Raw genomic sequence first — 27,180 nt, forward strand, 5'->3', positions numbered from 1 at the left:
ACTATATGCCAGTATCAAATCTTCCTTTTCTGGGCAATGTGATTGAATGGGCAGTTGCATCACAACTCCAGGCAGTCTTGGATGGTACAAGTGATTCTAGATCTATTTCAAACCCACCAGAATACTAAAGATATAGCCCTGGCCTGAGAGATTAGTGTAATTTCTCTCTTCCCTGGAATGATACCCTCATTGCTCAGGAGAAGATCATCCACTAAGGCAGTGATGGTGAACCTTTTAGAGGCCGAGTGTCCAAACTGCAACCCAAAACCCATTTATTTATTGCAAAGTGCCATGTCCCTCTGGCTTTCTAGTAACAAACTCTGGCAAACTCTGTGCTGGGGTGACGACACATGTGCCCACAGAGAGGGCTCTGGGTGCCACCTCTGGCACACATGCCATAGGTTCGCCATCACTGCACTAAGGTGACCATAGCGACATTCTCTAGAACCCTCAGTCTCCATGTAAAGAAGCTGTCATCCTGGTTTTGCACAGTACTGTCACACTCTCTTTTTTTCTCAAGGGAACCTGTTTTTCCCTGAGAGTCATAAGATAATTTTTATCTTTTAGCAGATAATTGTAGATGTGACACTTGTTGTAATACACTGGTAATTCCCATACCCTTGCTGGGTTTCTACCTTTATAAAGATTTTTTGTTCATTTAGCATGTTTACTTGGAAAGTTGAGATCCCATGTTGGCAGACAGATTGCTGTGTTTCAAAATGCACACAGGTACTTAACTAACTCTATACTTAAATGTTTACTTGATGCTTTGAGATGCTAAGTCAGCAAGGGCTTCATACCTCTTGATCTCCTCTTAAGCGTCTACAACCTTTGGCTAGCTTTTGCCACAGCCAGTTAAATTTTGAGGGCTTTGCTTAAAAGCCATTGTTGTTGTTGTTTTATAATTGACTTTCCGCTTTGCAAAGAGCTGCCTTTACTGTTTGAGTTAGTTTGGGGTCAGAAAAGTGAAAACAAAGGCCTGGGATTTCAAAGCACTCATCTGGTACCAGTTAGGTTAGGGCAGTTCCCCCTTTCTAGGTCTGTCATACTTTGTAGGAAATGAGACGCTCTAGAAGAGCACATTTGGGGAAGTACTGTTTGACCAAAGAAAATGAAAGTCAGTGAGTCCTTTGTGAGAAAGGCTTTTTGGGAAACTTAATCTTAGGCATTCATTTACAGTGTACAGTCTTACAAAGTTAACAGTTCATCTAATGACTGAACTTTATAGTTTCCTCAGTATCAGCTAATTAAAGTCCAGAAGAATTTATTATCTTTGATGCCAATCTTTTGCACATTTATATGGGAATACCCTTAGGATTGGGCCCTGTGTTAAAGTTTCATATTTCCCCCATGCCCTTTCATCTATTTGTATCAAGGGAAATATTTTGAAACCCAGGTATATTATTAGACTTGTATTAGTACTTGGTAAAAATGAGAAGAAAAAGTTCTAGCTCATGTTGGCTGAAAAAAGGCTCTTGTGTTGCCATAATAAAGGCAGAATGTTGATTTCCAGGCCGTCTTGATGCTTATGAGATGCAGCTTGTAAAGTCGACAACTATCTCCCATTCCAAAAGAGTAGTCATTTTAGTCTTGTACAGGATATACAACAAACTCTTACTATTATTTTATTGTTGTTACTATTTTATTTTCTTATATCCCGCCTTTCTCCCAATATATAGGGACTCAAGGCGGCAAAAAGCAGATTTAAAACATTTTTTAAAAAACAATTCAATTTAAAAACCGGACAGCATTAAAATTTATAACTATAAAATTTAAAAAACAATTAAACCATTTAAAAAGTTAAAACAGTTATAAGTTAAAATCAAATGTTACAGGATAAAACTTAAAATTTAAATAGCGCAACATTCCCTGACCTTATTGATTTGCAAAGGCCTGCCAACACAAGAACGTCTTTACCTGCCACCAAAAGGAGAGAAGGGATGGAGTCATCCTGGCCTCTCTAAGGAGGGCATTCCAAAGCTTGGGAGCAGCCACTGAGAAGGCCCGCTCTCTTGTTCCCACCAAACATGCCTGAGAGGGTGGTGGGGCAGAGAGAAGGGCTTCTCCAGATGATCTCAATACTCTGATGGGTTTGTGCAGGGAAATACGATCCTTCAAATAGCCTGGACCCAAGCCATATAGGACTTTATAGGTCAAATTTGAATTGTGCCCGGAAATGGACTGACAGCTAATGGAGCTGTTGCAACAAGGGATGCTCCCTGTAGTTAAAAGTCTGGCTGCAGCTCTTTGGACCAGCTGACATTTCTGAGCACTTTTCAAAGGCAGCTGCACATAGAGTGCATTACAGTAATCCAGATGGGATGTAATCAAGGCAGGTACCACCATGGCCAGATCTGACTCCTCCGGGAATGGACGCAGTTGGTGCACCAGTTTTAGCTGTGCAAAAGCACTCCTGGTCACTACTGATATCTGGGCTTCCAGGATCAGTGCTGAATCCAGAAGTACCCCCAAACTATAAACCTGTGTTTTCAGGAGGAGTGTGACCCCATCTAACACCTCTATTCCTGGATCTGTCTTTCAACTAAGCAGGAGCACCTCTGTCTTGTCTGGATTAAGCTTCAATTTGTTTGCCCTCATTCAGTCCATTACAGCAGCCAGACACTTGTTCCAACATCATGCAATGAAGTTTTCTTTGAACTCTGCAATTTTTTTCATCTCAGTTTATTCTGTGGAGTGGGGAGGTATAATCTTTTCTCTTTAGTCTCTCTTTCAGGGCTATTTTTGTTGTTATTTTTACTTCTTTCTAAATTTTGCCCCAAAAAGAGTTAATAAATTAATTTTGTTTATATTACTTTCTGCCTTTAATGCTAGAAAACAAAGATTTATTTTTAAAACAACTCTCAAAATCAGAATGTGATGGAGGGAAACTGGGTTGATCCTTCCTATTTGACTACTTGATTTTCTATCATGCTTTTAATATTTGAGCTAATACTGGGTAGGAAATCTGTAAGAAGGATTCAGATTTGAAAGATTCAGATAAATTTGAATAGCATCCTTTATTTAGCCTTGAGTATTAGAAAGATGGCTTTGATGTGAACAACACTGAAAATGAGTTGGACACTGCACTGTCTTCAGAGAGCTGTAAATATACTGAAATTAGAAATACCTTACATTAGACAACCATTAAGGCTGAACAAAGCCTATAGTTTGGAAAAGAACTAACAACTTGTGGTGTTTTATGTGATGTTGGAGTGCAGCTCCCAGCACTTTTAACCTGCATAGCCAGTAGTGATGATGGTAGCTGCATTTCAAAAACATGTAGTGCTCATATTGCCAAGAGATGTAAGTTATTTATCTTTATGTTGTGTGACCAGCTTTGGTCTTATTCTTAAACTATTTGGCATGGATTCCTTAAAGTTGGTAATGGGTCATGTCTCCTGTGGGCCATTTGCAGGCTTTTTCTCTAGTTGTCATATACAGTTCAATTAGCACTTTTCAGCTTTCTTTCAATGTATCTGAAAATAATTTGAAGTGTTCTAAATGGGTAATTATGGCTTGGCAGTATAGGCTTGGCAGTAGGTTACATCTCTCTCATCTTTAATGTGTGATCAAAGGAGAAAAGGTTAAGAAACTCTTAAAACCCTTATTTTATTCTCAGAGATCCATCTTTATAAAACAGTATAAAACTCTTTAGAAAGATGAACATTGTCATGATTTGTAATCTTAAAAACACAAATATATCCAGTGTTTAATTTATACATCTGTACACAGAGGCTTAAGAATTTTTAAATGTTTTTTCTGTGGTATCTGGTTTTTATAGGGAAGCTAGGAAACATATTTGCTACTAATTTATCCTTTGCTTAGAAAATAGTTATGCCCAGAATGTACTTATATTCATATTCCAATTTTCATTTGTGCTACTCCTTAAAATATATATATTTGAGCTCTACTGAAAGCAGAAGCAGGCCATGGGTAACGCTTACCACAGTTGCATGACAGATATGATATTTCTTAAATTATAGAGACCTCGATGACTTTTTGCAGAGAAGGCCTCAAAGTGAAATATTGTTATTTTTTAAATTCAACATTATGTGTGACCTTGGAATTCGTGATCTAAATCTGTTACATTTTTTATAATAAATTTCTTCTTCATATGTGGTTTTGGTTTGGCAGGAAAGGCATATGTGTGAGGGATTTTGGTATGTTTTGTTGATAGAACACCAATTGCAGATGATGGATGGCAGATTCTTTGAAATTAGCTAGTTTACCTGATGAATGTAAGTTGAGTCATTTGGAACTGTCTGTGTGCAGCAGGGAATGTCTATTCAAAGATAGCCAGCTGCACATAAGTATTGAAACATATGCCTTTAAGATCAACAAAGGACTGTGTTTGCAGTCTGGGGGTGCTCCTAGATTCGTCGCTTCGCATGACAAATCAGGTGAATGCGACGGTCAGGAGTGCCTGTTATCAGCTCCGGCTGATACGCCAGCTGCGCCCTTTTCTGGAAGTCAGGGACCTTGAGACTGTAGTACAGGGGTAGGCAACCTTTTTGAGCCGGGGGCCGGGTTGCTGTCCCTCAGACAACTGGGGGGCCGAAGCCAAAAAATAAATAATTAAATAATTTTAAATTTTTTAAAAATAAATTAATAAACCGGGACAAATGTAGGACATTTTCAAATGGTGGACACTTTTTTTAAAAAAGTGGAGGACACGCAAAAAATTTGCTGATTTTTTTAAAAATGTTAATATAAATGCATGTTTCTGAGGCGTCTATAGACAATTGCTCCCCTTGCCCCTGCGTGCGAGAGGCCAAAGGCCCCGACAGCAATCGGCGGCAGGACCGGGCTGGGGCCGGTCCCAAGGCCTCACCGGGCCGCATCCGGCCCACGGGCCGCAGGTTGCCTACCCCTGCTGTAGTACATGCACTGGTAACCTCACGCCTTGATTTCTGCAATGCACTCTACACGGGGCTACCCTTGTGCTTGGTCCGGAAACTTGTACTAATTCAGAACATGGCAGCCAGACTGGTCTCTGGTACATCCAGAAGAGACCATATAACACCGATCTTAAGATCACTGCACTGGCTGCCCATCAGTTTCCAGGCCCAGTACAAGGTGTTGGTTATTACCTTTAAAGCCCTAAATGGCTTGGGTCAAACCTATCTTCGGGACCGCCTCCTTCCATATAATCCTCCCCGCACACTTAGATCCTCTGGGAAAAATCTGTTACAGCCTTGTAAAACAAGGCTGTCTGCGACCTCCCAGAGGACCTTCTCAGCTGTTGCTCCCAGACTGTGGAATGGCCTGACAGACCAGAACCGTCATATTACCACCCTAAATAGCTTTAAAAAAGCTATAAAGACGGATCTCTTTCGGCAGGCCTTTCCTGAATAGTCCCCTGGCCATCAGAAGGAAATCAGATGCCGACTTCTGACTTCACCACAGTTTATTGAATTGTTTTTAAAGTATGTTTTAAATTTCACATTGTTTAATTGTATTTTAAGGGGGAATGGGTTGGGGTTGGGACTGTATATTTTAACTTTGTAAGCTGCCCCGATTGCATTGTGTAGAGAGGCGGGATATAAATAATTTATTATTATTATTATTATTATTATTATTATTAACATTGGGGCCATTCATTTGGAATCTGAAGACAGAGGGCCTGTATAAACAGCCCCAAAGCCTCCAGCTACCCCTTCTTCAGCCAGATCAGGTCAGCAACCGCATGCCATGGTCCCAATCCAGCCTTTCTAGGGCTTGCAAAGGAGCTGCAAAAAGCGGCTCCTTTTTGCACCTTGGAAAGGGCACAATAGCCATGATGCCACAGCTATATGGATGCAGCATCGGAGGAGCGCTGTAACTCTGCACGCTGTGTGGAGCGGTATGCGGTGTCATGGCGCCCTGGGGGCAATGTGTCGTGTGGATACAATGCTCCAACTCCACTCCCAGGCTGGCCTTAATGGCCGGTCTAAAGATCCTCAGAGCTGGCAAAGTCTAGGGGTGCTGCACTACTATATTGGGGGGGGGGCAGGTTCCAGTTTTAATGCTGGTGTTCAGGAATCTGTGGAATCCTAACTGATGTCCTATCAGGCAAGTTCACTTCAGCCTGAGCTGCCTTAGGAGTAAAGTATATCTCCTACAACATTCTCCCTTTCTAGTTTTATAGGGAGCACATCAGAAAAGATACCATAGAAATGGAAAATAATCAATTACCATCAGGTCATGGTGACTGGTACTTTAAAGTATTCACAGTCTTCAAGGAGGAGGTAGTAATTTGTATGGGGTGGACCAGATAGAATGGCTCATAAGTCTTCCTCACGCCTCTAGCTTTTGGCTCGGCAAGTAGCTGAAGTCGAGTTGCAACCAGTGGTCTTTCCTGTTCCCTTGCTTTTTGTAGGTTTGCTGTGGAAAGTGGATGGAATTAAATATAAAGATTATAAAGAGTATGGATGCCTGAGGATTCTCACTGTGAATTACTTTCCTTTTGTTTTTTGTTATTATTTTATTTTGTAATTACAGAGTGTGTATAATTTCATAATTCTGCATGTATTGCACTATTCTTGTTGATTCCAGTACCTAAACAAAAAAATAGTATATTCTATCAAGCAGGTATACCTTTTGTAGTGTCCACAGGAAACAGAAGAAACAAGTCTTATTTCCCCTGTGGATCCTACTATGTGTTTTTCAGTTCCTATTTACAGTGGACCCTCCACATTCCCTGAGATTAGAGATACAGGATCCCTATGAATGTGGAAAATGTACAAATAAAAAACCACTATTTGATTTATAAGAAGAAAATGGCTAGATAGGTTTATTTATTTTGGCTGGCATTTAGTATTATAGCTATGGATTTGCAACCTAGAGCTACAAATCCATAACTGTTCTACATTTAATAAGTCTATGTAGTCTTACTATAAACTTATGTAATTGACATCCCAGCCTACCTTAAGAGCTAGTAACTAGATAAGGTGAAGGAAAACCTCATTTGCACTTACCTCTTGATTCGCTTCCTGCACCGATTCCTGAGACAGGTTCAGCAAACACAGTGGTTCTCACTATGTTTGCACCGGTTTCAAGAATCAGTGCAGGAAGCAACAGCTGTGGTTTCCCCACCATGTCTACCTCTGTCCTCCTGGCCATACCGGGGGTGGAGGCTGGGGCTGCAGGAGAGAGGCAGGCTGGGATGACTGAGGCATGCCAGGGTGGAAGGAGAGAGGCAGGCTGGGAGAGCTGCTGCCAGTGGGAACCAGAGCGGATTCGAATCCAATTCGATTCTGCCTGGTTCCCACTTAGGCTGAAAAGATTTATTTCCAAATAAATCAGTTCAGCCCAAAAAACATACTATTTTACCATTGTCTTTTTGATGTGGGTTAAATGGGTAAAGATGGCTAAAAACCATGCCCCCCTTTCTGAATCGCTTGAGGGATTCGAGTTAAGTGGGAACTATGGAGGTTTAAACTAGATCACAATCCGGTTTAAACCATAGTGGGAACAACCCCCAAGGCTTTTAGTTTCAAGGAAAATAATATTTCCATCCTCTTCCACTAGTAAGTGAGGCTGCTGTCATTAGAAGCAGGACTGCTGTTGCATGTCTTTGTAGCAGCCTTGCTCACTGGCTGGAGGGAAGAATAAATGTCATCCTTGCACCAGGAGCGAAAGCCGAATGCTTCTCCGCCTGATCCGATGACTGGTTTTCGGAGTCAGGACAGGAGACTTTACTTAATTATGCATAGTAAGTAGCTGATGTAGAATATTGGCGGTCATTTTCTGAATTTCAAAACTTTGCATATATTGCAAGATTCTTGTTGATTCCAATACCAAATTGGTATATTCTATTAAGCAGGTATACAGTACTTTTTAGTGTCCACAGGTAATAGAAGAAAGAAGTCTTCTTTTTCTTGTGGATCCTAATACTTTTCAGCTTCTGTTTACATGAGCACTCCACATTTATTGGGGTCAGGGGCACAGCACCGCCATGAAAGTGGGAAAACTGAAAATTAAAAAAAAACACGTTTTCTTTAACCTCAGGGAACATCTCTCTAGGAATCTCTTGGTCCTCCAGTGCAACTCTGTGGTCAACATCTGCCAGAGATTGACCATAGAAACATGATGGAGGACCTACAAATGCCTAGAGAATTGTTTTCTATATGAATCTCTCAGTTGTCCAGTGTGACTCTATGGTTACCTCCTGGCAGAGTTTGTTTGTTTGTTTATTTATTTATTTATTTAGGTATTTATATCCCGCCCTTCAGCCCTAATGGCTCTCAGGGCGGCTTACAATTATTATTTTTAATCAGACAGTTCCCTGCCCTCAGGCTTACAATCTAAAATTGTGCCAGAGGACCTAGAGTTTCCTAGAGAGAACATATTAATCAAATTTGTGAATAATTAAACCTCTAAAAGTCAAAGCTGCAGATGTGGAGGCCTGGCTGTATACCTCTTTAGTGAGCTTCAGAGGTGGATCATTGGGAGGTGGGTGAGTTGTTGTTTCTTTAGAGAAACAATTTTAAAAAACCAGCTGTGATTTTGAAATATTAAAACACTGATTTGTAAAGAAAATATGGGTTATTTCTTTATAACTGAATTATCTTTTTTTAAAAAAACAAATATTTCCATCCCAACAAGGGCTTTTAGTTTTCCTTGAAATTTGGAAATATGCTTAGTCTTCTGTTTTATACACTTTCAGTCTATAATAGGACTTATTCTTTCTTTTCTTGTCACAGGATTGTAATGTTTGCTTGAAAGACTTTGGTGAGGGACTCTGTCAGAAGCCCTTTGGATGTCCAAATTAGTGGTTAGGAACCTGTAGTTCTCCAGCTGTTCACGAAATGCTACTTTCATCATCCCAGGGTACCTGGGGTTTATGGAAACTGGTCCAATAACATATTGAGAACCACAGGTTTTCCAGCTCTTCTGTACAATAGGTACTTGGGAGTTGATCTCACTGAATAGAGTGAAACTTGTTGTTAAATATGTATGTATATGATAAGGCTGTATATTTCCTCAGTATTTCTTATTTTTACATATTGCTTATATTCTGTTTTCAAAGCATGTAGATTCAAAATGTTTATCTGCAGAAAGCTGGATTGTCAGACTGCATGGTGTTGGCTATCAAACTTCATCAAGTTTAATGGTCTTAGGTAGAAATTTGGCAAGCTGTCTTATTAAATATAAAATTCGCTTTATTAATATTAAGCTCTTGTTTAAGTGGATGTACTGGCATGTGGGTGTGTGTGCATAAAAGGATTTCTACAATAAACAAACCTAGTCATGGAAATGTCTAATGCTGTTTGATTTTAAGTTTATTTTGTTTTTTTGTAGAGTAATTGACTGACCTTTTGTTTCTGTTATGGTTTGAGGCTTTTGGCATATGTGAATCTTTCCAAGATAAACAGAGCGACTGTGGTTTGGCATTGGAATAGCTAATGCTGAATGAAAGTAGGGTTTCAGAGGCAATTACTAGCTGAATTAAAATGTTATCAACTGAGTTATGATTGTGGTTGTGGTCACTTGAGGATAAACAGTGGCCTCGTATATATGCATAGTTCAGATGCTAATATTGGTTATTGTAGCATAAAATGAACCTCACTGCAATAAATCCAGTATTTGGTTTTATTTTGAAGTTTATACAAACATCAAGTTATTTATTGCATTAAATAATTAAAATAGGTTGCTTAGAGTGCAGAGCTTAACTCTTTCTTTTCACAAAGGATGGCTATGGCGGGTTGCAAACCGCCATTTAGTATGTAATGAATACGTACTAGGGTTAGGAAGGGGCAGTGCTTCCGCACCCCCCTAACCCTAGTCCGTATTCTGTACGTACAATATGGCGGCGGCCGTTCCACACGACAGCCGCCATATTTACGTATCGGACGTTGTGCGTCTGCACGTGTTGCGGCGTCTATGACATCGCGAGTCAGCCCCTGGCGCCTCGCGACATCATAGAGGCGCCGCTTAAAGAAGCTCCATTTTGGAGCTTCTTTTTCGGTCCGTGCGGGAGCTGCGCGGTGTGGCTGCTGCGGCTCCCACACGGAGTAAACAGCGGCGGTGGCAGACCGCCTCAAAGTGGCGGTCTGTAACCCGCCAAAAATTTGTAAGAAAAGTACAGATACAGTCAGCCCTCCATATCCACAGATTATTTATCTGTGGATTCAACGATCCATGGCTTGAAAATACTAATAAATAAATAAATAAATCTAAATTTTAAAAAGCAAGCCTTTGTTTTGCCATTTTATATAAGGGACACCATTTTACTATGCCACTGTATTTAATGGGAACTGATAATCCACAGATTTTGATATTCACGGGGGGTCCTGGAATGAAACCTCAGCAGATATCAAGGACTTATTGTGGTATATTTCAGAAAAATTGCTCATGAAAATTTCTCTGCTCCTATCTTCTGAAGTTAAAATTCCCTTGACCAAAATTAAAATAAAAAGGGGCTTGGTAAATACATTTTAATAGCTATATTGCCTTCATTTGCAGTTAACAATGAAAAAGAGAAATTAGGAGGCGAGTGCTGCTGTTATGAGAGTGATGCAAGATTTAAACACAGATTATGAAAGTTTTTTTGGGGGAGATGAACAGACACCCCCTTGCAAAGTTTGGAGAACTTTTTTCCTGAATATTTTCTACTCCCCCAGTCTTTGCATCACTAAAGCAAGGCCCAGAAGAGCTTGACAATCAAGATGATTAATAAGAAGAATGCATTCCTTGAGATAAGTCGAGTCCAGGTTGTTTCTGCCTGTATAGCTAACCACAGTACTGTGACTTGAACCTGGAAACTTGAAATCATAAGGCTGTGTGGTAGAATGGTGACTGTTTAGATGTCTTGATTCCCCCCCCCCCCCCCCCAGTATACAGAAGAGGCATAAGTCCATACATGGCTTTTAAACTGCAATTATATGTGAAAGCAGTTTTGGCAATACCTATTTGCACATCGTCACATGTGACCTGTAGCTGCTAACATCCCCCAAAGCTCAGTTAGGATGCCCCTTTTCATTGATGGAAACCTGTCAATGAGCTCATAATCCCTACTAGTTCCCACTAGGTGTGAACGTCACTGCTGGGGTAGTTGTGTTATTGGTAGCCATGTGATGTTAGTGTTCCATCCTCTCCCTCTGTCCCCCTTCACTCTATTCCCAAGCAGCCTGAGTACCTTTATTTTTTCTCATTTGTTTTTTTAAAAACTTAAATTGTAGTAGCAGAGTCCCAAAGTGGCCCCTTCCAAAGTGAAAACAAAAATAATAAAACCCAAAAGGTATGCTGGGTAGGGCATAGGGCAGGTAGATGGGGCTAAAAGGGAGTGAGGAAGAGAGTGTGATGGTGGCAGTTGCTCATTTCCAAAGACTGCGGGAATGCAATGAATACAAAAAGGTATAATTCCGGTTTCATTGACTAGTGCAATATGTGAATAACGGCGCTTGTGAGGTAAAGCCCTAAGTATCAAGCTGCCTGCAAATCCTCTTCACCACTACAGCTTCAGTATAGATGCAGTGCTGAGAAATTGTTATCATATAGACAGGAGGTAAAGGCACAGAAATGCTTCAAAAAGAATCACACAACCCATCCCTACTTGGCTTAAGACATAGTAGTTACAGGATTGTATAAGATCTGAACTAAAAATGTTTCAGCTGCAGCTTTTGGCCACCCATGTTGTGACTCAAGGTGAAGCACATATCTCTTTACTATGCAGTGTCTGTACAAAACTGGAATTTCAAGGAATTGCAAAGCATGAATCATTGTGAATCATAAATTGTAGAACAGATAAAACTTGCTCAGTGAGAAAACTTATTTCATTGTTTTTTTTAAAAATCATGTTTTGTAGCCCTTTCTCCACTGAGCTTGGGGGGAAAATATGCGGGTGTATCCCTATTTTATTTCTACTTCATTATGAGGCTGGATTTGAGGCTTTCTCAAGACTTAACACTGAGATCCGTGGCTTATGTGGGAGAGTTAAATCCACAACTTCTTAGCCCAACACAATGCATTACTTTATAATAGTTTTTACACTTTCAGTCTATAAGAGGTCTTATTCTTTCTTTCCTTGTCACATGATTGTAAAGTTTGCTTGAGAGATTTCAGTGAGGAACTTCATTAAAGGTCTTTTGGAAATCCAAATTAGTCTACTGGATCACTCTTATCTGTGTATTTAGCAATATTTTCGAAGAACTCTAAAAGGCCAATGAGACAGGAATTAGCTTTGCAGAAGCTATGCTGATTGTTTTACAGCAGGGCTTGGCCTACTGTGATAATATCTATGGCCCGTTCCACATGGGCGTAAAGTGTGTCCTGGGGACGTACTAGGGTTAGGGAAAGTGCGTGCCTTACGCACGCAACTAACCCTAGTACGTCCCCAGGATGTACAAAATGGCGGTGCCCTATACACATAGGTGCCGCCATTACGATGTCACGAATGTGCCGCCTCCAAACAGGGTGGCGCGGACATGACATCTTCGCACCGCACAAAGGTGCATAGAGCGCCCTTTCCGCGGTGCTAGAAGGAGCTCCAAAACGGAGCTCCTTCCGCGATTTGCATCACTGGCGCAGCCTTTAGCCCTTTTCCCCTCCTCCCTGCCACCACCGTTTGTCCTTTTGCCGCTTCCTCACGGCCTGGAAAGCGGCGGATTGGGGCCTCTGAGGCTGCCGCTCTGGCAGCTGAGGCCCTGATCTGGCGGGGAAAGGAGTGCCTACAGGCCGCCCCAAAGGGGCGGTCTGTAACACTCCTATGTCTTAATAATATGTTTCACCATTTACCTGGAACAGATGCTAATCACCTAGTAATATTTATATCCCTGATCATTGGCTAGTGCTCTACTGGACACTATATACTCGCTTATAGACATTTCAGTTAGAAAATCAACAATTCAACGTTTGAGATTTTCAAGAACTCTTGGTATCTATCTGCTTGTCATCTGTTTGTGGGGTTTGGAACTAGTGATAGATTTTATTTTTATTTTTTTGCCGGGGGTGGGGGTGGGATTTGGTAACACAGATCTTCCATACTCAGCACTGTTCACCTCAGTTCCTCAGTTCCAGTTCAGGTGTGGAAATATGTCCTACATCCTCAGCAGTGAAAACAGATAAAACGTAATTCATCTATCTTCTCCACAGTGGTCATTGTGTAAAAACAGTTGGACTAGATAGGGTTATGGTCTGATTTAGCACATTTCTTATTTTCTTATTCAGACATACTCATTCATATTCAGAAAATTTTCAGTAGCACAATATCTTCCAGTTAAATTATACAGCACTATAGCCCTCCTTGAAAGGCAGAACACATTTCTTTAGCAACAGTAACAATTATTTGCTTTCTGGAATTCATCCATTAGCTGAAATAGCTTATTAACTGGCAGTTAATGTGGCACCGTGCAGTTATAGCACTGCAGTGAAACATTAAATTTGAAAATCAATTAAATAATGTGGAAGTTAATTCAGGAAAGTAACTCACTACCATAAACACTAATAATTGGGATATTTAATTAGTTAGTTGATCATTAATTAACTTGTTGATCAGAATGTTAGTACTGGGCCAGACTGGGGGATTTACAGAAAATTGTTGTCACTGTTTACCTTAGAAGAACATTATTGCCTTCTTCAAAAGAAGCATGGGATCTCATAGACTCTTCAATTCAGTTTGTTACTTATCTGCATCTCTCTCTTTTTTCCACTCCCAGCAGGAAGGACACTTCAGTCACTCATCAAATTACTTGTTTGTTAAATGTTAATAATGAATGGTTTATTCTGGGTAGAAGATACTGATCTGCCACAAGTACAGTAATAAGGGGATAACTAGAACATCTGTCCCTGGATCAAGATCTACTTCTGTATAGATTTCAAAAAGAGACATAAAAAGTGTAGAAGAGCATGAATGTTTCTAGCTTTATCTTTTTACCAAGCTCCGGCCATACCAAAGCCCTCTGCGTGTTTCATTAGACTCACTTAAGGAGTTAAATAAATAACAGAATGGTGGGGGGGGGGGGAGGGGGAGAGTGAGGGGAGGAAGCCTAGAGAAGGAGAGGTTCCAGGAAAAGTGTTGACTCAAGACCTTAGCACCTTGTGCATAAAATACCAAAGAATGGCAGTGGTGTTCATTGCAGCTAAATTCAAATAATAATATATAATAATTGTTTAATAGACAATGAGAGTCAGTAGTTTTTGTGGGTTTTTTTGGGCTATGTGGCCATGTTCTAGAAGAGTTTCTTCCTGATATTTCACCAGCATCTGTGGCTGGCATCTTCAGAGAATGCTTGCCTGGAAAGGAGTTAGGTATATTAATGCAGGAGTGATTTGCATGTGTATTGTGAACTTCGAAGATGCCAGCCATAGATGCTGGCGAAACGTCAGGAAGAAACTCTTCTAGAACATGGCCACATAGCCCAAAAAAACCCCACAAAAACTATGGATGCCAGCCATGAAAGCCTTCGACTTCACAATGAGAGTCAGCATGGTATAGTGGTTTGAGTGTTGGATTATGACTCTGGAGACCAGGGTTCAACTCCCCCACTTGGCCATAAAATCCACTGAGTGACCTTGGGCAAGTCACATGCTCTCAGCCACAGGGGAAGACCATGGCAAACCTCCTCTTAACAAATCTTGCCAAGAAAACCCACAAAAGGCTTGCCAAAAGTTGGAAACAACTTTAAGGCACACACCAAACAATAGACAATAGTATGCACTGTAAACCATTTCAATATATGATCAATTGAAGAGGAAAAGTTACTGAAGAAAGTGACTGTGCAACCCCACCTCCTAGAAAAATTCCTGTGCTTAAAAACAGAAAGTTACTGTCCTTAGGATTCCCTAACACTTAGCTTCACTATAGGTCGATGAGAAGCACCTGTTTTTCAGGCTCATACAGCCTGCCATTGTGGAAGCGCTATGGCTACTTTAGAGTCTTGGTCTCCTGCCAAACAATCAGATGCTCTGCCCACTCTACCATCATTCTGTTCCAAGACTCGTTTTTTTCTTTTTCAAATCTTCATTTCATCTTTCGTGCCACAAACCCAGCCCTTCTACTCTGACATAGTTTCCAAAAGGTTTTCTCTCCTTCCCTCCCCCTCTTGTACTTTCTGTCTTCTCAAAGGAGTTACACAGATCATACTGTCTAACAACAGATGAATATGATGTATTTCTTTCAGTTCTAACATTTCTTATCTTGAGGTAGCAGGCCATCTTGTTTTCCTGATCATGAAAGAGAGAGAGGTACTCCACCTTATCAAATTTTTTTAAAATTCTAACGTACTAATCACTGAATGTAATTTTATTCATTTTTATTTATCAAAGTGGTAACAATAACCGTGTGGACATAATGCAAATACAACGTGTAGTCATCACAGTAAAATAAAGTAAAAACAAGACATGATAAAACCACACATAAAATAAAGCAGTAATTAAAACTACTGACATATAAAAGGGATTAAAAATAGCAGAGATGTTAAAACTATGGGATAATAAAATAACCTTACCAATGAAAAAACAAAAACAACATTAACAGCAGGCAAATTTTCATAGGGAGAACATTAATTTTTTTTTTAAAAAAATCAAAATGCTACAGTAATAATGCTTTCAACAAAATATAGACATCATTAAAATCCAGGCAAATTTATCAATAAAGTTCACATATTGATTTCATTATCTCCAAAGCCCCCCCCCCTTTTTTTTTTTTTAAATCAGCTTTACTAGGTGATTTAGAAAGGTAGATGAAATTATTAGAAAGGCCTGGTGAATTAATAACATGATGAGTTAATCAGCAAGTTAATTCTAAGAACATTGTCTTAATGCACTTATTCAAAATGAGTACTCCTTGTCTTTCAAGGACATGGCAGGGGCTCTTACCTTGTTTTTAATGTTTGAGGTTTTATCCAGAGGATGGTCTAAGTGCTTATTACAGTGCATTAAAAGAGAACCATATAATCAGCGAATGAAAATTGCTAAGGAATGTCTGTAGCTCCGGTGCTCCAGGATGACTATTCTCTAGCATGAAAGCTAAAGGTTGTTTTCCCTCTGCATGCTCTATTTTCTAATATATATAAAAACTGTAATAGGTACCACATGTCTAAGGAGAGATTTGAAGTAGAACATAATAGATCTGCCTTTAAGAAATAACCTGCTTCTAAGAAAAGCTAAGATGTGGTCTTTGCAGATATATGGCATGATGAATTTTGTCTAAGAATAATATAACAATGTTCTCTTTCCAGAACTTCTGATGAGCTCTCTTACAGTGCACAAATCAAGTGTTAGTCATGAAAGTAATAACATATGACAGGCTTGGACTGGAAAAATGTTACTGAGCAATGGAAAAGGAAAATGTTTGTGGGCACAAATTCCTTAACTATTACTTTAGTTCAAGGTTTCTTCCTCAGTTTGTAGCATACTATCGCACTTTTAATGCCTGAAATGGTTTGCAATGAAGTGGCAGCAGCTGGTGAGACAGAGCCAAGGGGCTATCACATGTGGAGCCCACTGCATCCAATTACTACCTGTTCTCTTCTTTTGCGAAGATGCTAAGGAAGAGGGTGTGGATATGTTGTAACAGAGACCGCGATTCTCTGTGGTCTTCCACAGAGGCTGAGAAAGTGTGACTTGCTCAAGGTCACCCAATGGGTTTTCATAGGCGTGTTACAGACCGCCAAAACGGACGGTCTCGCGCTGCTGCCGGTTGCTGCGTCCGGGAACCGCAGCAGCCGAACCACGTGGTTCCTGGGCACAGCGAGAAAGAAGCGCCAAAATGGCGCTTCTTCCTGCGCCCCGAAAAAGGCGCTGCAAGGTGCGAGGTGCGCACTCGCGGTGCCACTTCCAGCGCACGACGTCAGGACGCTGTGCGTCTGCGACGTCAAAATGGTGGCGCCCATCTGTATGTGGTGCCGCCATTTTGACGTACTCGTTAAGCGCGAGGGGCAAGGCGCATCGGGAAGCGCTGCCCCTCGCACGTAACGACGGCGCCCCATAGGGCCCATCCGGAACACACCACAGATTTCAATTCTGATCTCTGATCTCCAGAGTTGTAATCCAACAATGAAACCACTGCATCATGCTGCCTGTCTAAACAGTCTCTGCTTAATTTAAAATTGGAGGTGGATTTCAGTCTCCTGGTCCTGCTAAAGGAGTGGGAGGTATCCAAGTTCACATTTTGAAAATTATGAACATAGGACAAACCACAGTGTTATGGACTGATCTGGAACATTGTGCTACTATATATGTCAACAGATTTCTTCATAATAAGAATTACTTATCTTCTTGGTATATGGTGTCTTCTACTTAACTGTAGTATATCTAGAAAACCAAGCCTCATAGAAGGTAATGATAAACTTGCTTTATGTACAATGGGCCCTGGATATTCACAGGAGTTTGGTTCCAGGACCCCACACATACACCAAAAAATGCAGATGCTAATTTCAGTGTTTAAACGTTTAAATTACCACCAATTGACTGCAGCCAGGCTGAGAAGTGATCTCAGGGCAGTAGCAAGGTTGTGGCAGCAAAACCCAGGCTGTCTTGGGCTCATCACAAGACAGACCCTCAGAAAGGGAAGCCAAGAAGATACAGAGCCTGAGAGAAACACAAGGAGAAGCATGGCTCACTATTAAGGAAGTTGAAGTAATTAAGTCGGCTCAATCCAAGTCATACATAGTCCAGCAATAAATCCAGGCAACAGTGCAATGGGAGATCCCCAAAAACCTAGTCAAGAAACAGAGTAAGGTGTAAGGCTATCAGCCTGAACAGAAACAGGAGGCATAACTGTTGTTTCTACCGTGCAGGTCAGTTGCCAGCTACAACTTCCTGAGGGAGATGCTGGGCTATTTATGGTCTGGCAGCCATCCGCAGGTGCTGTTTGATTGCTGAGCATATTTTTTATTTTTATATTTTTTGTTTCAGAACTACATAAAGTATATGCTTCTTATAGTTGTATTCCGAAAAAGTGGTTATTACAAATATAACCCCTAACAGAAACTTTACATAAAAATTGACTTCCTGAGTCTCTTCAGTAACACTAGCCGAGCTGCATTTCCAACAAACGTTTTAGGCAGTTTTGTAGATCTTTGCAATTTTATTGGGTATTAAATGCCATCTCTGTTCCATTTTCCAGTAATTAGATTTTGTGATTTAGTATTTTTTTTTAGTTTTATTTCTAGCATGTTTCCAACTTTTTTAATCTATGCAGTAACCACCATCCAATGCCCGTTTGCTCATCACCTCTGATATTCCTCTTCTTGATCACAACTCCGTAAAAGTTTATATATTTTGGCTACTCTCTTACTTTCAGAACTAAATAAATTCTTTATCTAATTCCAACAAGTCTTCTCCAAATTCTTCCATCTTCTTGTCCATTTTAAATCTTTCTTTTAGTTGTGTATATATAAACCAGTGCATTTTAGGATCGAGTAATGTCAAGTCATCTATTGGTTTCATTTCAATTTTTTTAGTTCCTGATTTATGCAAAATGTCTTTATAAGTGAGCCATATGTCCAATGATTTTCATCTACCCATAAAGGCCTCTTGCAGTGAAATCCAGAGAGGCATTTTCCTGTAGAACTTCATCTTAGTTTTCTCCCATATTCTTAAAATGAAATGAAACCGATTTTCATTACGTGGTGCCTAAATTTACTGTCAGCCTTTGCATTGCCGTACCAGAGATAACTGTGCCTTCTGAACCTGTTATCAAACCTCTCTAAATTGAGCAGTCTTGTATTCTCAAGGGTTGTCCAATCTACCAGCCAATTTAACACATTTGCTTGCTTGCTAGTGCAAATTGAAGGAGGAGGAGGCGGAGCACCTGATCTGAACCTGCTAGTGCAGGTTCAGATCAGGTGCTCCGCCTCCTCCTCCTTCAATTTGTCTTGGCATAGTTTTCCATTTTACCCGTGGCCTTTTATTGTTCTAGAAAAATTTTCTAATACCATTCTGCCAATCTTTCATTATTCAAAACTGGGATACTTTGAAACAAAAAGTTCATTTTGGGTAGGACCATCATTTTGATAGCTTCAATTCATCCTGTTAAGAATAACTGCAATTTACCCCATTTAATTAAATCTTTTCTAATTTCTTTCGATTTAATTGTATAGCTATTATCATAAAGATTAGTATTTTTATTTCTCAGCCATATTCCTAGGTATTATACTTTCTTTTTTATCTGATATTTAGGTACATTTTTAATATTTTGCTCTTCCTTTTTCAGAAAGTTTTTGGTTACCGTATATGTGATGTCTTATGTCTATTAATTTTAAAGCCTTTACCAAAGTTCTCAAATAATATTAAACAGTTTTCCTTTCTGAGAGTTGAGGTCTTCCAAATTGATCACAGGGTCATCAGCTAAAACCCTCAATTTATATTTTTGTCCTTTGACCTTTGTACCAGTGATTTTCTTGTCATTCCTGATTCTATTAGTCAAAATTTCTAGAACTGTTATGAACAGTAAAAGGGATAGGGAACAATCCTGTTGAATTTCTTTCCATATTTCAAATTTTATTTTATTTTTTTCCATTTTGATTTTTACGTCTTCATTATCCAGGTGATAGAGTTCTCCCTGAGACCCATTCTTGTTAATAATTCAAACATACAATTCCAACTGATAATGTTGAATGCCTTTTCTGCATTAGCAAATATTAGAGCTAAGTTTTTGTTGTTATTCTTTTCATAATATTCCAAAATGTTAATCACTAATCTAATGATATTTTTCATCTGATGTTGGGAAGAATCCAGTTTGGTCACAATTTATGTACTCTCTCTCAAAAATTGTTTAAATAATTTAGCCAAAATACTTGCAAGACTCTTATAATCCTTATTAATCAATGAAATGGGTCTATAGTTTGACATTTCTTGAATGTCCTTTCCTTTGGGAATTAAAACTATGTCAGCACTCTTCCAAGAATTTGGAAGTCCCTTACTTTTACTTTCATTAAGTGCCATATGTAAAGGAGTTTTAATTTCCTCCTAGAAATTTTTATAATACCAAGCAGTAAATCTATCTTGGCCAGATGCTTTATTTATTTTTAATTTTCTGATCACTTCTGACACTTCTTCTACTGTAAATGCCACATTCAAAATTTTCAAATGTTTTTCAGAAGTTTTTTATTTCTTGTTTATCCAAATAGTCTGTTATTGTCTGTGAGACTACTTCGTCCTTTTTGTACAAATTAGTATAGTATTTCTCCTCTATCTTATCTTGATTATTAATTGTTTCTCCATCAACTTTTATTTCCAATATAGTCTTTTTCTGTTTTTCTTGTCTTAATTTATTTGCCATCCACTTTGCAGCCTTGTTTGCATTCTCAAAACGTCTTTGCTTGGTATATTTCATTTTCCTTTCCACTTCATTACTTATTCTTTTTTCTAATTGCTTTTTCAGGAACCTCATCTGTTTACTCAATCTATCAGATATTGGGCCCTTGTTTAATTTCATTTCCACCCCCATAATCTCCTTTTCCAGTTTTTGAAGGTCTCTTTTAGCTTTATGTTTAATCTCATATCCACATTGAATCAAAAGGCCTTACATTACCGCTTTGCTTGCATCCCATACAGTCTTCATTGTGATCTCTCCTGTGATATTTTCTTTAAAAAAATTCTTCAGTGTGATTTTAGATTTGTCTAAGAAAGCATTATTATTTAGAAGGGAATAATTCATCTTCCAATTAAATTATTTTTTTCCTAGTTCTGTTGACAAAGTTATTAAGTTGTGATTTGAAACAAACTTGGGTAGAACGTCCATTTTTATTGTCTTTGCTAGTAATGGGGCAGAGATCAAAAACATGTCTATTCTGGATGTAGATTTGTGGGACTCTGAATAGAAAGTATGATCTTGCTCCATTGGATAGAGTTTTCACCATACATCATCATCATTATTATTATTAACCTTATAAACCAATAATTTCTTCCTGTAAATCAAAGAAAGTTGTTGGGAAGTTTTCTTGTCCCCCCCCCCCCCCCAATGCTCTATCTTTAAGAGGATTCATTACCCCATTCCAATCTCCAACAAGAAAAATATTCTCATAATCCAAGTATTTGGTGTCTTTTTGTTTTATTTTGACTTCTTGTAAACATATCAATTTTTTTTCTTGGTCAAATAGTATTTTTTTTACTATGTTTAAATTTTGAGTTCAACCCCTTCACATTCCATGATCTGAATTTAACAACAATATTGATTCTTTAAATTGCAGCTCCCTCCTCTTCTTCTCCTGAACTCTTCTGCTCTGATCTTTTTTCTTCCTGGTTTCAGTCTTCATGGTCTGAAGGTTTGTCCCCACTCTTCATTTCTCCCTCATTGTCCTCTATTGTCTTTTGTTCCACACTCCTCATCATCATTCTGGGTCCCTCACTTGTACTCTTTTCTTGCTCATTTCTCAACCTCCTTAAGAAATCCTTTGCTTTCTGGATTGTATTAATTCTTTCTTGCTTGTATGGTACTGAGACACCTTCTATTCTTTCTCATGAGTATGGAATCTTTCTTTTCATTAGTTCATGTGTCAAAAATTTGTAATCCTGGTATTTCTGAAGGATCTCCAGTGGAATATCTTTGTAAATCTTAATTGTCCTCCCTTCTATCATCAGGTCCTGTAGAAACTTTTCTGCAAGATTTGGTCTCTCCATTTAGACTTGATAAAAGATATTACCACATCGCATGGCAATTTCTCTCTCTCGCCACAATCAAATTAATTCTGAAGATTCTGTCTGTGTCATGGCCAGCCAAGAGCAAGAGGAGATGGAGGCTATACCGGGTTCTAATCCTGCCCTGCCAGACCCCAGCCCTGATCTCCCAGCCTCAGGGGTTGAAGCTCAGCCAGGTCCTAGCTCTGTGGGGATTCCTCTTGAGGCTCAGCAGCCTAGTGGTGACTCTGTGGAAGAACCAAGCCTAGAGGTTCCTTCCTTTAGGCAGAGAAGAGCTGAGAATTCTGGTGTGCGTCGATCCAGGAGGCTTGCAGAGAGGCAAGCTGCTGATAAGCCACAGCTGGCACAAGGGAGGGCGTCTCACATTTAAACAGCTGGGGAACGCTGACCCTTTGCCAGCAATTATTGCAGAATCCTTCTTGGTGATTGCTGTCAGCACTGGCTTCTTGTTTCCTGAACCCTTGTTTGTTTTGGAACTACGACTTTGGAACAAACTGGACTCTTGCTACCTTCTGGCTGCCCTGACCTTGGACCGAACTGACTTCTCTCGGACTAACAGAAAGATCTGTAGACTGTCTCCCAGCTCCTTTCTTGCTGAGCCATCACTATCAGCATTGGTTTGTGTGTGTGCTGGCCGCAGTCCAGGACAGTCTGTTGCGCTATTTATCTCCTCTTCATCTGTCTTGTGAAGTCCATTAACTCTGAAATGATACAAGTCTTCTTACAACTCCTTGAGGCTCCTTGAAGCTTCAAACATTTTTTGCAATACCTAATCTCTTGCATGAGAATTTTATTCTTTTGCCTTTTCTGAGAATCTGGTGGATTTCTTGTGAAATTTTCCAACTCATCTGTCTTTGCATTCAATTTCTTTTTTTCTGTTTGTAGACCTTCAATATCTTTAGTAATTCTATCTAGTTTCTTTCCAAAATTATTTATTTCCTGTTGCATGTCTTCTTTAGCTTCGTTTCTAGAAATTTTCAGTTCCTGATTAATTTCAAAGCACATTTCCTCTCTAAATTTTAATTTTTCTAGAAAGATCAAGGAGAGACCTGGGCTTTTGGCAGTAGCATCTGTTGAACCCCTTCTTTGTGTTGTTGAAGTCATCTGGGCTTTTCTTTTTGCATCATTTTGGTTTACAAAAGAAAAATGTAGTCTTTCAAATTTTTTCTTGATTTGCTAATTATATATCTATTAAAACCAATTAATTTATATACACCTTCTCTTATACTTTTACTACACATGTGGTTAAATTGTAGATATATTTTTAAAATACCTCAATAAATTCCTCTATTTGTTACAATAAATTATACCAATTTAATTTACAAAAATGAGTTTTTAAAAATACCTTATATAAACACAATTAATTAATTAATTAATTAATTAATTAATAAGGAATATATAAAAAATAAAAATAGATGGTTATTATTTCTATTTCAACCTGTAATCTGTATCAGTTTATCAAAAACATTTTTATCTTATCAAATCAAATTATTTCATCAGTTTTAACAAAATTAAATTCTTTTATCAAGCTTTTCTAATAGTAAAAATAATTAATTTTATATATTAATTAATCAATTCCTTATTCAGATAAATATATCAAAGTATTCTCATAAATGCATCAATTCAAGATATAGGAAAGTTATTTAACAAATTAATTACATATAGAAATTTCATAGGTTATTTAATTATATAAATTCTTAAAGATTATGTATCTAGTAAGTTATATCCTAATTGTGTGTGTGTGTGTGTGTGTGTATAAATTAAAAAGTTTATTAAAAATATAAGAACAAAAATTATTCAGTTAATGTTCTTCCATTTTATGTCACCATCTTAATTAATTTTATTTATATTAAATACTTTACTTCTAAATGCAGTCTCGTCCCCCGTCCTCTTTCCGTCAAAATCTTTCTCTGATTCTTCAAGTCTGTCTTCTATCTACACCTTTTCGTCCACCTTTTTGTCTCTGCTTCGCCTGGTTAACTCAGATGTCTCGTCCCTCGTCCTCCTTCCGCCGCAGTCCTTCTTATCTCTTTTCATCTCAAACTTGTACACTTCCTTGTTGCCCCATCCCCTGTTTCCTTCTGTCACCACTTTTCTCTCCACTCCTCTCTTCTCTGTCTACCAAAATTTGGTGTCACAATCCCCATCTTCTAATGTCATGTTCTTTCTCGATTTATTTCCATTCCACTCCTGTTTAGATCTTTGTCATGTAATGGGGTCTTTTTGTTTAGACTATCTAACGCCTTTTCTTTTATTCCCTTTTTTCACTCTGCCATTTTCCTCTTGCTGTAATGGTTAACTGTACCCTGTTCTCTGATCTCCTCTCTAAGTCTGGATTGATAGGGATATTGAACCCTGTACACCTATCTTGGTCGTCACTAAAACAAGCCTCGTCTGTAGTGACCTGTTGCCCTGCTGTCGCCGCCAGAAGGTACTGAGCATTTTAGATATAAACTCTCAGATCATCTCTACCCCCTCCATCTGTTGATGACATTCTGCTAGTGCCAAGTCTGTGTCTCAGTCTGTGTCTTTCTCCACAACAGAAGGCTGTGGCTGCTTGGAAGTCTCATGATCTGTCTCTGGCACTTCTTCCTGTTGTTCTGTCTCTCTGTCTGAATACTCGCTACCTGTATCAGAGTCTGCACCAGGATTCTAGAAACAGGGCATGATATGGGCACCTGGCATGCATTCTTCTTGCTTTGGATGTGGTGATTCTGCTTTTTCCTTGAAAACATGGAAACAGCAGCTGGCATGCTCCCAGAAGAATGTAAGAAGCATGTGCACCTGGTGCTTGCCGCTACTGCTCTCCTTCCTTGGCTGATGGAAGTCAATCCCAGGAAGGTGTTAGCAGGGAAGGCAGGAGTGCCCAGAATAAATCAATTTTATCTTGAGTTGTCTAAGACTGTGGAACTTACAAACAACATCTAGCTGCTTGCTAATCAGTACTAGTTTTGTGTTATTTTTATATTAAGGCTAGGGACTGTGAGGTTGTTCATCTTATCCAGAATTTCAATTACCATCAGCTTTAGATGTATCAAACAATATCTGAATTGACAAATTTCTTAGGGAATATCTGGAGCATTAGGTATAGAAGACTTTGCATTATTTCTGTGTAATTCTACTTGCTTGTATATAAATACAGTGTAGCCTTGCCTTACACGGGGCTCTGTTCCAGCCCCCCCCCCCCCCACGTAAGGCAAATACTGCACGGTGTGTGAGCACTAATCCATGTATTGCAGCGTGGCTTCCGCATAAGGAATGGGAGCGCTGTACATGCAGAATTGTGGCAGCTATTTGGAAAACAATTTCTCTGTGGAAACCATTCTTGTGTATTAAGTCTTGCTCCAGAATAGTCTTGTGAAAAATGGTGTGTATCCATCAGATAAAATCCTATACCTTGAATGCCAAAGAACTACTTTGAATGTCAGAGTGTTAAAGTGAATACTACTGTCTTCCACTGAGATGGTCAAGATGGAAACATAACAAAAGTTTTAGCATGTGACTATACTCTCTGTTTTAGGTCTGAACAGAAAGGCTGGTAGCAAGATATGTGCAAAGATCAGACAACAGGAGTTGAAACAAGTACTTTGTGGTCAAATCAGTTACTTAAAAAGTAAAGGAAGGAAGCTGTCTTGTTTAACTTAAGGATTGGTTATGAAGTCCTTACCCTTGAGAGGAGAGGCCCACCCATGGGTATGTCAGAGTGTTAAAGTGTATACTACTTTTGATGTTCCCCTGCTGTTAATTTGTCACACTGAAACTTGATTTTCAAGTGTATAGCAGAACTTGCTGCATACCCAGTTCTACACTCCAAACTTAGCTTCATTTCCATATGACAGTGTTGATCTGCAAAACTTTATTTAGATTTCTGAGCATTACTGGTGAGCTGTTCCCTTTTTCAAATAGAGTTTGTGGGAAAATGTCACTGATGAAAGATTTTTTTTGTAATGTCAGTAAGCAGTCTCTGTGCTGCTAATTTCAGTATCTACCAATAAATCAATAAATGAAACTTTAGGCCATATGATAAACTTTGGTATTTTATTGCAACTAGTAAATGGACAGCAAGATGCATTCTCTTTATTTCCAGACCATATTTATTTACTTGGAGGGTGGTAGAGATCTTTGGAATGTAGAAAGGCATCATAGAACTCAGTGAATAGATGTGAACTGGCTTCTGTTGAAGGAGGTCCTGGTAGTTCTAAAGCTTTTAATTTGAGCTTGAAATCAATCAGTCTCTTTATTCTGACTTGAGTTGGCACGGCATCATATCCTCTCTTTTAAAGACTTTACTTGTATTCAGAAAATCTGTGAGAAAAATAAATATTTACAGTGTATTTTCCCTTCACCTTTTATAGAACGTAGGACGGGGTGGAAGGAAACATTACAAGCATCTTAACTTCATATGTAGGCTGCTTCATAAGCCCAAGCTTGAAGGACAAAATAGAGTAGTCAAGCTTTGCTGTTCCTCTTTTTAATTGCATGTCTAGAGAAAATTACACACTTTCATAATTTAATATAATATTACTGTCTCAAAGAGCCCACTGTCAACAGTCTTAAGCACACTTCTTTCCAATGAAATCAAGGAGACTTATATGTAAATGTGTGTAGCAGATGGTTGCAATAACTTATTTTATTATCACAATTAATTTTTCAGGGAGATGAACAAACTCAAAAAAGGAATTAAAAATGGCACCACATTAAAGTCAAGACAGATGAACTGAATTCTACTATACCCAGAATTAGTGAACAGTAGGTGCTGTGGCTTATACTTAGAAAATGGCACAGTGAATTGTTTTGAAACCTGGCTGTATAGGAGAGGTATGTCTGAGGATGGTGCATGATGATTTGGAATTAGAATGTATAAGAACAGCTAAGTGGCAGCAGTTTAAAGCTTGAAAATGACTGCAGATGTTTGAGAGGTTTCAGTCCACCCTCCCACTGACTTTGTTCTTAACTGCTGTCAAGTTGACTTCGACTTATAGTGACCCCATGAATGAGAGACCACCATGTTACTCTATCATCAACAATTCTTCTCAGGTCTTGCAGGCTGAAGGCTGTACTTCCTTAGTTGAATCTATTCATCTGGAATATGGTCTCCCTCTTTTCATACTGCCTTCTACCTTAACAAGCATTGTCTTTTCTAGGGAGTCCCACGTTATGACCAAAGTATGGCAGTCTCTGTTTGGTTGCCTTGGCTTCAGGGAGAGTTCAGGCTTAATTTGCTCTAGGCAATTCCTTTTCAAAGAACCCGTATCTTTTATTTCACTGAGCTAGGTTTAAACATGTTCCATATCCATCAGTGAATAAATTTATTTCACAGGCAGTTCAACTTTCTGAAGTGATTTAAAAGTAGACTTTTCAAATAAATACTGAAACCTGGAATTGAAATGAAACTTGCGACTGCATAATGAATGTAGACTTTGAAACATTCATTTTGTTCTTGGTTTTTTTCATTTCAGAGTTTGTTTTGCATTCTAATATTTGAAGGATGGTGGTGTTTTTTTTTTTTTGGGGGGGGGGGGAGGAATTCCCATTCTTTCCTGGGTAACCTCTCCCAGCCTCCCATGACCCAAGCCCAGTGAACATAAATGAAACAAACACAAATCTCAATATTCC

The 27,180-nt window shown here is 39.0% G+C and overlaps 1 protein-coding gene across 3 annotated transcripts in view; it reads left to right on the forward strand.

Annotated features, from left to right (window-relative positions):
* PID1 (phosphotyrosine interaction domain containing 1) overlaps positions 1–27,180 on the forward strand; it is a 138,615-nt gene that overhangs the window by 15,629 nt on the left and 95,806 nt on the right. Inside the window, exon 1 of one of the 3 annotated variants that reach the window (XM_089509158.1) lies at positions 26,294–26,313. The exons of the other annotated variants lie outside the window; for them this stretch is intronic. The gene's annotated coding sequence lies outside the window, so the exon portion shown is untranslated. Of the gene's footprint in view, positions 1–26,293; positions 26,314–27,180 lie in introns of those variants that run through there. 3 annotated transcript variants of the gene reach the window in all.

The sequence above is a fragment of the Sceloporus occidentalis genome, unplaced genomic scaffold, assembly GCF_023333645.1.
Source record: "Sceloporus occidentalis isolate IW3139 unplaced genomic scaffold, rSceOcc1.0.p SCAF_2, whole genome shotgun sequence".
In the NCBI taxonomy this organism is placed as follows: domain Eukaryota; kingdom Metazoa; phylum Chordata; class Lepidosauria; order Squamata; family Phrynosomatidae; genus Sceloporus; species Sceloporus occidentalis.